Genomic DNA, 9,132 nt, shown 5'->3' with positions numbered 1-9,132 from the left:
GAGGCGCCATCTGCATCTCTGGCTTGGGGCTGGGAAGAGGCTTCTGTTGAGAAGCCCCGCAGGGCGATGGGGAGGGGAACCTGCCGGCTGCGGAGGGAGGGATGGGGGGGCAGGTGAGGCGGCCCAGCTGGCAGCGGGGCGTGGGCATTGGCAAGCCCGGAGCCCGGGTCACAGGGGTGGGGATGCCTAGTGCAGGGGTGAGGCAGAGCACTGGCCCAGGCAGGGCTGTTGGAAGGCAGAAGAGGGGAGAGCCCTGGGTTCTATAGGACGTCTTTGTAGAGTCGGACACGGGACCTCTGTCAACCCAGGTGGCTGCATTGCTGTGCCCTGGACTGGAAGTCTGAGAGCAGGTGCAGGTGCAGCCCGGATGCCGGTGAGAGCCTCCTCTGGCCCTCTCCAACCAGTCCTCGCGGGGCAGAGGGATCCCGGAGGAGGTCCGTACCTGTCTCTCCTTACAAGGGGACGAATCCCATTAGGAGGGCCCCACCACTGTGACCTCAGAATCTATGTATCCCCAATGGGCAGTCCCCAAATATTGCACAGGGAATGAGGGCCTCAACATGTGGATCTGTGGGGAGGCATGAGTTAGTCCATGGCACATGGGTATGAACCGGGACTTTCTGGAACCCCAGACATTCCCGTGTCCTCTCCAAGTGGCTGCACAACACGTTACCCATCTGCTGCCTGCGGAGGGGTGTTTGGGGCCACGGTAACCATTTCAGTGATTCTGTGAGTTGGGCTGTGCGTTCTCTGGGACCGAATTGTGTCCACCCCAAAATCACCACCCTACTCCCCGTGGACCATGTTTAGACATATGGGCGGTAAGCAGGGTTAGATGAGGTGGGGCCCCGGCCTCATAGGGTTGGTGTCCTGAGAAGAAGACACCCCAGACCCCGAACAGTGAGAAGGGAGGTTCTGTTGCTGACACACTGGAGTCTGTGGTCCTTGGCGAGGGCACCTGCGGACTGCGGCGGCCCTGGTGTAGCTCGCCACCCTGCTCGTTTGCAGAACTTCATGGACGCACGCACACTCTCAATGAGTTCAGGTTCCTTGAACACCGACTACTCAGCAAGCACCACATCACGGGCTGGGCTGGGTGATGGGCTCCTGGTGGAAGAGTGGAAGCGCTCTGACTCAGGAGTGGAGAGGTGTGTTGGGGCCGGATGCCGGTGAAGGAGAAGGATGCTTCCGCTCCTTCTGCCCTGTGAAGATGCGCAGGCAGCAGGTTTTGCTGTTACTCTCATTTTACAGCCTCCAGGTCAGAGACTCGCCCAGACTTCCTTCACTGGTGAGCGCAGGACCCAGGACCCAGACCCAGGCCCATGGTGCAGTGTCGTGGTGCACGTGGCCGTCAGGAGGGGCGGGGCCACGCTGCAGGCCCAGACCTGGTGGGTCCCAGGGCGAGCTGTTCTCCAGCTCTCACCGTGGGTTGGTCCCTTGTGGCCGGTGCTGCCGTGTCTGATCCTTTGCTCTGAATTCAGGTTGATGGAGGCTGCCGTCTCTGATTTTGCCGGAGCCCTGGAGTCTCTGGGTCCCTCTGGATGCTCCAGCCCACAAATGACTGTCTTCATTTCTGCTCACACGCGTTGTCCAGGACCAGGCAAGTATGGCCCTGACGGAGGAGCGGAGATACGGAGAGGCCTTTGTGCTCCCCTGGGAATGAGTGGGTGCAGTGTGATTGCAACGAGAACCCCCATGGGAGCCTGGAGGCTGCTGATGGCCCCAGAAGGAAGGATGCACACCTGAACCTAGCTCGGCGTCGGGGCACTGGGGTCTGCAGGTCCCAACAGCAGGCTCACAGGTGTGAAAGTGTACCATCTTCCCCCCCACCTCGGTTCCGGCCCCCCACACCTCCATGTCATCTCCTTGGCTGAATGTCTCTGGGGTTGGCTGCCGCGGCCAAGCCCTGCTGCTGGCACAGGCCCGTTCTGGGTGAGACTGATGGCTCCTGGACACACGCAGACGGCACGGGAAGAAATCTGTCCTCGTTGCCTGAGCCTCGGGCCGCTGTGGAGGGGGCAGTTTTTCACAGGAGTGTTAACTCTGAGTCGTTCTGGGGCTCCCGAGCACAGCTAAGCAGACAGGCTCTCCGAGATGAAAAATAAAGCGTTTTTATGATGCGATGAAAAGCCTTCTTTCTCTTCCTAAGGAAAAAAAATTATGTCCGCGTGTGTATGGGTTTGCAGTAAGTATAGAAGGATTAAGCCTTTGAAACTGTCGATTTATATCCTCCAGGAGCAAGCCTGCTTCGTCTTGGAGGGGAGGGAGACCTCCAGGCAGGGGCGAGACAGCTCCGGGCACTCACTCCCCAGGCAGGTCGTGTGTCCTGAGCACACCACGGCCTGCCAGGCCTGGGGCAGGGGCGGGGAGCACAGGGCCTGGACCCGCAGCCTCTGCAGTCCACGAGGCCAGCACTGAGCACATGGGGAGTGGGGACATGGGCCCAGAGGGGGTGGGGGTGGAGGATGCTTCATGGAGGGGGAGGGAGGAACTGACCAGGGGAGGGTTGGTCCTGGTGGGAGTAGGGAGGCCGGCCCGGGCTCCACCAGGCCTCTGCCAGTGAACGGGTAAATGGCTGGGCTGTGGGTTCTAACAATGACCCTAAACCTGACCCTGACCCTGACCCTAAACCTGACGCTGACCCTGACCCTAACCCCGACCCTGACTCTGACCCTGCACCTGACCCTGACCCTAAAATACAGATGTTTAAGGACACCTGGTGGCTCAGTGGTTGAGCAACTGCCTTTAGCTTAGGCCATGACCCCGGGGTTCTGGGATCGACTTCCGCATCGGGCTCCCTGCAGGGGAGCTTCTCCTTCTGCCTGTGTCTCTGCCTCTCTTTCTCTATGTATCTCATGAATGAATAAATAAAATCTTTAAAAAAAAAACCCACAGATGTTCTGATATTTTGTTCCCACATCATTTCTTGGGCTCACATCCCATTGATCTAATGCTCGCCCCCACCTCACCAATCTGGACACAGGTTTCTAGACTGATCGGATCTCCCATTAGGAGACACGGGTCTGGGTGCAGAGGGCACGAACTTTGCAGGTTTCCGGGGGCCAAGTGCTGGTGGGGGATGTCCCCGTGGAGCCCAGTGCTGTGCACCTCGTGGGTCTGGGTCCCGAATTAGCTGAGGATTCAGCATGACCAGGGGTGACCAGAGGTGAGGGAGGGGAGGGTCTGGGGGGTGGGCAGGAGCCACAGTGGGAGCAGGGAGATCCCAGAGACAGGGCCGCCAACGACCCGTGTTTTTTTTTTTTTTTTTTTTTGACCCGTGTTTTTGATTGCAGTAAAATACACATGTGATGCAAAAGGTTCCAACCCAGGCCGCACATTTTCTCGATCCATTCATCCACTGGTGGACACTCAGGGCAACGCAGTGGTGGACATGGGCGTGCGGTATCTCTTCAATCCTTCCATGCAGACACCTAGAAGTGGACGAGCTGGGCCGGAGGCTAAGTCTATTTTTAATTTCTCCAGCGCCTGCCCTGCTCTTTTGCACAGTGGCTTGCACCCTCCTGACCCCCTGGCCACTGTACAGGGGCAGGGGCATGTAAGGAGGGCAAGGTCCAACGTGGATGCTACATGGCCTCAGGGGTGCAAAAGCTCTCCGCCACCACCAGCATCCCTGCAGACCGCTGTCTTCTGCTTGGAGTGTGTGGCACAGGGGTCCAGGCTGGCGGCGATCCCCGTGGGGGTCAGGGAGCAGAAGGGTGAGGGCAGAGAGCTTGCCCTCTGCGGGGAGAGTCTGGGTCCATGTGTGAGGTTTCCTGGCGCCCCTGCCCCATCCCCTGTGAGATGGGGACAGGAGTAATTCCTGCCTCGTAGGAGAGGTAAACGCCCTCATACGCACCAAGCACACCAGACAGCTTGACTCCATGCTCCCTGGCGGCCAAAGCGTCCCTGAGGGCCCGCGACTGTGCGCGCAACAATGTTGTTCGAGTCTGCAAGGGCAGGACAGCCCGCCGACTGGCCATTCCCCATGGCGCCTGGGGCTTGTCTCCAACCTCTGAGGCCCAGGTTTTCTTGTCCTAACGGATGGACAGATGGACAGGACCTGGGTTGAGCAGCGTGGCTGCTCCCCCAGGGAGGGAACCAGGCTCCCCCCACCACGGGCAGCTCCCCTGGGGTCTCCTCTGCAACCAGGGTTTCTGTCAAGTGCTGCATAATGACCAAGCCCGTATGGCCACGGTTGGGTCTGATGATCACAGTGACACTGTGACCCTTTTGGGGATCAGGGAGGTGGGGGACAGAGATAGAGGCAGGAAAGAGCCGGGATAGGTGGACTCTGGGGCTGAGCTTTGTTTTTTCTTTTTAAAAGATCTTTCTTTTCTTTTTCTTTAAGATTTTATTTATTTGAGAGAGAGAGAGATAGTGCGTGAGAGCAGAGGGAGAAGGAGAAGCAGACTCCACACTGAGCAGGGAGCCCGATGTGGACTCGACCCCAGGACCTTGAGGTTATGACCTGCACTGAAGGTAGACATTTCACTGACAGAGCCCCCCGAGGGCCCCGGTGCTGAGATTCATTTTTTTTAAAAGATTTTATTTATTTATTCATGAAAGACACACAGAGAGAGAGGCAGAGACACAGGCAGAGGGAGAAGCAGGCTTCCCGCAGGGAGCCCAATATGGGACTCGATCCCAGGACTCTGGGATCATGCCCTGAGCCAAAGGCAGATGCTCAATCCCTGGGCCACCCAGGCGTCCTGGTGCTGAGATTCTTTTTTTTTTTTTAATTTTTATTTATTTATGATAGTCAGAGAGAGAGAGAGAGAGAGAGAGGCAGAGACACAGGCAGAGGGAGAAGCAGGCTCCATGCAGGGAGCCCGACGTGGGATTCGATCCCGGGTCTCCAGGATCCCGCCCTGGGCCAAAGGCAGGCGCTAAACCACTGCGCCACCCAGGGATCCCTGGTGCTGAGATTCTTAATTGTAGTTTACTCATTTTTTTGTTTTGGAAAGCCCCGGGGTCTCTCTGACACAGATACAATGTGTGGGTGTCCTGCCTGACTGCAGTGGGGTGGGGGAACGGGCCCTCGACTGGGGGGCCAGAGACAGCTGCGGACTTGGGTCCCATGGAGTATGGGTTGCCCTGACCCCGAGCTGGGCCGGCCTACGGTCCTGGCGCCCGGTCTCTACGGTGGGTCGGAAGGGACCACAGCGTGCCTGCCTCCCTTCCTCAGATGTCGTGGAGCCATCAACGTCCAGCTGGATGTCAGTCTTCTCTCCATTGTTCGGACGAGGAAACTGAGTCTCGGAGGTGTCTGCTCCCTCCACTGAGTGCAGGGTGGGTCTGTCTTGACCTCAGTCTGACTTCTGTGTTCCCCCGGGGAAGCAGTGTGTTATGGGGACAGGACAGCTTATGGAAACTGCCTGCTTCCCATCACTCTGCCCAAAAGAGCAACAGGAGGAAACTGGATTAAGAACCCCTCTAAGATGCATCATTTGCTTGGGTCCCTCCTGCTTTAAGCAAGGGACGCCCCACGGAGGGAACTCCTGCCCCCCAGGAACACTGTTCTGGTCACTCGGGGTGCCTGGGGGGCTGGCGGGCACTCCCAGCTCTGTTCCCTGGCCTCATCCTGCCCCTCGTCCCAGGATACCCGCTGCTAGGTCTGGCGCTTTAAGTGGCAGCTCTGCAAAAAGGCACTTTCCCGCCAAGACCATAAAATGGAAAAATGGAGATGCTTCTGTATCCGCGGTGAGGACTCCGACACGCAGGGCCTTCAGTGGAATCTATAAATCAGTTACCAGGAACATTAAAATGCCTCTTGCGGCGCTTGATCCCCGGCTTTGCTCTCATCCCTTCTTCCAAATGCCTGGCGTGCCGCTCCTGGTGACTGGCTCCCGCGGACTCTTCAGCGGAGTCTGTTCCTATTTCAGAATAAATACGTGTGTGTCCCCTTCTCGGACTTGGCTTGACTATTCAACACAGGGCGCTGCATGCCCCTCTGGTTCTCCTCTTGGCATCTCTGGGGGTTGGGTCTCCGTGGGAGCCGGAAGCAGGGCTGTGCCTGCCATGGCTGTTCCCAGGGTCACAGAACGGGTAAGTGGTGGAATTGGGGTTTGAGCCCCCGAGCAGGTTATTCCCTGTGGTTGGGGGCTGTTTCTGGAGCACCTGTGCCTCAGGCAGGTGACAAGGACGTGCACATCCAGCCCTGCCTGGATCCCAGCTCTTGAATCTTTCCCGGGAGCTCCCTGCATCCCCTGGAGGACATTTGTGCGTGGCCCCTGCCGGACGTCCAGACTCGCCTGCAGACCCGGCCTGTCTCTGCCATCCCTTCCCGATATCCATCCACATGGGGCTTGTGCTGGCGCCCCTTCTGGCCCACACCCCTGGAGGGTGATTTGCAGAAGCTGTCAGGACACCTAGGGACCCCTGCTGGCGGGGCCTTCCCCACCCAACCCCACGATTCCAAATGGGAATCGCAGCAGAGATATGGATGGGAGACGCCAGGTCAGTGAGTTGGATGCCAACCTCTGGGTTGCGAGAGAGGAGATGAGAATGTACGGAAAAGCCAGAGAGGCAGTGTGGGTTCAGCAGAGGGAAATCCTGCAGGAGAGCTTCCCTGAGAGCATCCGTGGCCCACCCTGGCATGGAACCGTGTAAACCTGTCTCACGGCCGGACAGCAATTCTCAGCTTTCAAGCCATTTTTCTCATTTTTCTTTATTACTTTCTCTCCGCCCCTGGGCCGTCCTGGGAAATAAGTGTTGCGGCGGGGGGACTCTCACTCCCCCATTTCACCGCTGAGGAAGGGGAGCAGTGGGGGTGTGCAGTCTTCCTGGGATCCCACGGCGGCAGCTGAGGCGAACACTAGCCTCTCCTTCTGGCCAATCTCTCTCTACCCATCCTTCTCCTTTCGGCCTGAGCGTCGTTTCCTGGGCGAAGCCTTTCCAGATTGGAGAGTGAAACTAGCCCGTGGTGGAACCATATTCTTGGCAACAGTTTCTGTGGGTGGAAGCGTGGATGCCCTTCCCTGACCCTGCGTGGCAGAGCAGGAGCTGCACCTGCAGGGCCCGGGGTGGGGCAGGCATGTGAGGGAAGCGTCTGAGGCTTTGAATGAATGAATGAATGCGCTTTCTCTCGCTGGCTCAGTGGAGCCTGGCTGCGTTTGGAGGCTGCGAGGTCGGGTCCCTGGAGATGCCCAATGTGGGGACAGCAGGGCTGCGGAGGTGGTGACCGACATGGAGGCCTGCCCGCTTCCTCCAGGGTTCAGAACTCACTGCCTCGTGATGTAAAAAAAAGCTGCCAACCTTCAAGTTCCGAGGTCTGAGGTGCAAAACCTGCAAGAGCTTATCTGAGATCGGTGGGGTGGAGGGTGGGGGTAGCACTGAGATCTGATTATTTCTGGAGGGGAGGGGGTGTCAGTCCTGGAGAGGATGCTGGGCAAGGGGAGCAACAGGGTTACCAGAAGGGAGGAGGGTCCCCATGGGGCAGCACAGAGGCAGCACTGACCTGGCAGCTGACCTAGGGGGTGACCTAGCAGCTGACCTAGCAGCTGACCTAGCAGCTGACCTAGTTGTGTCCACTCCAGTCTGGGGGGACCTGAGATCAATGGCCCAATCTGTACCGCAGTATAGTCCTGGGGGCGCAGTGTCAGCAGAGGCGGGGGGGAGGGGGTCTCAGGCCGCTTCCCCAGTGGGCATGAGGGGCAGGGGTCTGAGAGCCTCAGGAGGGTCAGCCCTTGGGCTAAACTCCCGAGTGGCACCCACACTTAGCATTCCACCACAGTGCTGCCCACGTCTGGGGGCACTCAGTGTGGGCCTTGTTATTTTCCATGCATGCACAGTGTGACAGCCGGGACACCAGCCTTCTGCTGCTGCCGGCTCCTGCGGGATCTGCCCCTGGGTGGGTGGGTGGGTGGGGGTAGCCAGGAATCACACTCAGGACCCTCAGCTTCTTCTCCAGGCCACGAGGCAGCCCCCAGAGGAGCAGTGGCACTTCTAGGAACAGTGGGGCCCTGCTGCAGCCCCCGGGGCTCTCCCAAGTAACAATTTTACTAGAACAAAACTAAATCCCTGGTCAGATTAAAAAAGCAATGAAATAAATAGGATTGCATTTTTCATCCGGAAGAGGCAGTGGCAGCTGGATGGTGGAGACACACCTATGTCCCTTCCCCATCCTCCCCTGCCTGAAAAGCACCTTGTTTGCCGTCCTTTTAAAGAGACACCACCAAAAAAAAAAAAAAAAAAAAAAAAAAAAAAAAAAAATTAAATAATATGAAGAGACACCACTGATGGATCAATCGGGGAATGCTTTCATTTAAAAGCCCGGAGCCCAGAGGGAAACGCAGAACAAAAACTCCTCTCCTCCTTGCGGGAGCCTCTGAAACCAGCTGTTCCTGTTTCTCCGATCTGCAGACCCCCCACTCCCCATCCTGTGAGCCCCCCTCCTACTTGTCATCCCCGGGAAATATTCAGCAGGAAAGAACATTTGGGAACACAGGTTTCCATGGAAAAGGCAGCAGGCCGGGCTTTGTTCTCAGCGCCAGCTGATGGAGATGTTCCTTCCAATTGTGGCTGGGGTCACAGCCGCACTGGGAGCCTCCTCCACCTTCAGTTCTTTCGCTTTGGGCCCCACAGTTCTTTCCCTTCGGGTCCCACGATTCCACCTGCTGACTCCCCCTGTCCACCCAGCCCTGCGGAGACCTGGCCTCAGAGCTTCCCGACTCCTCCTCGGCCCCCATCTCCCACCTCTGCTCATTTGTGGCTCTGAGATGGCCAGTCAGGTTGGGGCCTAGCAGGTATGTGGTCACTTCTCATTTGGGGACTAGAGAGAGAGAGAGAGAATGAGAAACAGAGAGAGAGAGGCGTGGACCTTGGAGATGCTAGAGTCTGTCCGGCTCCCTGCTTTAAAGATGAGGACAGCAGGCCCAGAGAGACTCAGTGATGGGCCCAGGGGCACACAGCAAGGAGACTCCGGAGCTTGTCTTCGGCTCCTGCTTCAGACACGGGGCCCCGGTGTCGTCAAAGCCAGAGCTGGGCCAAGAATGTCCTTTTAATTTAAACTGCATTTAAAATCAGAGCTTTTCAATTTATTTTATCTTATTATATTTTACAATTTTAAAGAGTTTATTTATTTATGAGACACAGAGAGAGGCAGACACAGGCAGAGGGAGAAGCAGACTCCCT

The 9,132-nt window shown here is 57.5% G+C and overlaps 1 long non-coding RNA gene across 1 annotated transcript; it reads left to right on the top strand.

Moving 5' to 3' along the window:
- The first annotated feature begins 304 nt into the window (after positions 1-304).
- On the top strand, positions 305-2,101 carry LOC119871754. Its single transcript, XR_005358862.1, has 3 exons — positions 305-434; positions 1,252-1,388; positions 1,482-2,101. It is a non-coding gene; the product is annotated as an uncharacterized LOC119871754 (long non-coding RNA).
- The last annotated feature ends 7,031 nt before the right edge of the window (positions 2,102-9,132 follow it).

This window comes from Canis lupus, chromosome 5 (assembly GCF_011100685.1).
Source record: "Canis lupus familiaris isolate Mischka breed German Shepherd chromosome 5, alternate assembly UU_Cfam_GSD_1.0, whole genome shotgun sequence".
Lineage (NCBI taxonomy): Eukaryota > Metazoa > Chordata > Mammalia > Carnivora > Canidae > Canis > Canis lupus.
This window is presented reverse-complemented; position numbering and strand designations above follow the sequence as displayed.